Source organism: Phalangium opilio, unplaced genomic scaffold (assembly GCF_054372755.1).
Source record: "Phalangium opilio isolate 3A_F unplaced genomic scaffold, DU_Popi_V2 ptg000087l_1, whole genome shotgun sequence".
Classification (NCBI taxonomy): domain Eukaryota; kingdom Metazoa; phylum Arthropoda; class Arachnida; order Opiliones; family Phalangiidae; genus Phalangium; species Phalangium opilio.
The window spans coordinates 3372417-3374420 of record NW_028324192.1 but is presented as its reverse complement, the minus strand read 5'-3'; the positions used below and the strand labels follow the sequence as shown (position 1 = coordinate 3374420).

General features: G+C 48.1%; 1 non-coding gene across 1 annotated transcript; it reads left to right on the top strand.

Annotated features, from left to right (window-relative positions):
• Positions 1 to 1196: 1196 nt before the first annotated feature.
• TRNAT-GGU (transfer RNA threonine (anticodon GGU)) lies at positions 1197 to 1269 on the top strand. Its single transcript has one exon. It is a non-coding gene; the product is annotated as a tRNA-Thr (tRNA).
• Positions 1270 to 2004: the final 735 nt, after the last annotated feature.

Here is a 2004-nt window from a genome sequence, read left to right as displayed (position 1 = left end):
TGACGACCATTAAATTTTTGGGCTTCCTTGGCGCAATTGTTAGTGCGTTCGGCTGTTAACCGAAAGGTTGGTGGTTCGTGCCCAACCGGAAGAGGTGTTGTAGGGTCTCAGATGTAACGTAAAAAGTCATAACTTATCTACAATACCTGACAACCATTTAATTTGTGAGCTTCCGTGGCTCAAAGGTTAGCGCGTTCGGCTGTTAACTAATAGGTGTGTGGTTCGAGCCTATCCGGGAGCGGTGTTGTGTCGTCTCAGATGTGATGTAAAAAGTCAAGGTTTTTTCCACAACACCTGACGACCATTTAAATTTTGGGCTTCCGTGGCGCAATGGTTAGCGCGTTCGGCTGTTAACCAATAGGTTGGTGGTTCGAGCCCATCCGGGAGCGGTGTTGTGAGGTCTCGGATGTAACGTAAAATGTCAAGGTTTTTACACAATACCTGACGAGCATTTAACTTTGGGCTTCCGTGGCTCAATGGTTAGCGCGTTCGGCTGTTAACCAATAGGTTGGTGGTTCGAGCCCATCCGGGAGCGGTGTTGTGAGGTCTCAGATGTGACGTAAAAAGTCAAGGTTTTTACACAATACCTGACGAGCATTTAACTTTGGGCTTCCGTGGCTCAATGGTTAGCGCGTTCGGCTGTTAACCAATAGGTTGGTGGTTCAAGCCCATCCGGGAGCGGTATTGTGACGTCTCAGATGTGACGTTAAAAGTCAAGGTTTTTCCAAAATACCTGACGACCATTTAATTTTTGGGCTTCCGTGGCGCAATGGTTAGCGCGTTCAGCTGCTATTCAAAAGACTGGTGGTTTGACCTCTCCCGGGAGCGGTGTTGTGACGTCTCAAATGTAACATAAAATGTCAGAGTTTTTCCACAATACCTGTCGAACATTGAATTTTTGGGCTTCCGTGGCGCAATGGTTAGCGCGTTCAGCTGTTAATCGAAAGGTTGGTGGTACGAGCCCACCCGGGAGAGGTGTTGTGGGGTCTCAGATGTAGTGTAAAAAGTCAAAACTTTTCCACAATACGTGAAAACCATTTAATTTCTGGGCTTCCGTGGCTCAATGATTAGCGCGTTCGGCTGTTAACCAATAGGTTGGTGGTTCGAGCCCACCCGGGAGCGGTGTTGTGGGATCTCACATGTAACGTAGAAAGCCAAAGTTTTTCCATAATACCTGACGACCATTTAATTTTTGGGCTTCCGTGGCGCAATGGTTAGCGCGTTCGGCTGGTAACCGAAAGGTTGGTGGTTCAAGCCCACCCGGGAGCGGTGTTGTGGGATCACGAATGTAACGTAGAAAGCCAAAGTTTTTCCAGAATACCTGACGACCATTTAATTTTTGGGCTTCCGTGGCGCAATAGTTAGCGCGTTCAGCTGTTAATCGAAAGGTTGGTGGTTCGAGCCCACCCGAGAGAGGTGTTGTGGGGTCTCAGATGTAGCGTAAAAAGTCAAAACTTTTCCACAATACGTGACAACCATTTAATTTCTGAGCTTTCGTGGCTCAATGGTTAGCGCGTTCGGCTGTTAGCCAATAGGTTGGTGGTTCGAGCCCACCTGGGAGCGGTGTTGTGGGATCTCAAATGTAACGTAGAAAGCCAAAGTTTTTCCACAATACCTGACGACCATTTAATTTTTGGGCTTCCGGGGCGCAATGGTTAGCGCGTTCAGCTGTTATTCAAAAGACTGGTGGTTTGAGCCCTTTCGGGAGCGGTGTTGTGAGGTCTCAGATGTGACGTAAAAAGTCAAGGTTTTTCCACAATACCTGACGACCATTTAATTTTTGAGCTTCCGTGGCGCAATGGTTAGCGCGTTCTTCTGTTAATCGAAAGGTTGGTGGTTCGAGCCCACCCGGGAGAGGTGTTGTGGGGTCTCAGATGTAGCGTAAAAAGTCAAAACTTTTCCACAATACGTGACAACGATTTAATTTCTGAGCTTCCGTGGCTCAATGTTTAGCGCGTTCGGCTGTTAGCCAATAGGTTGGTGGTTCGAGCCCACCCGGGAGCG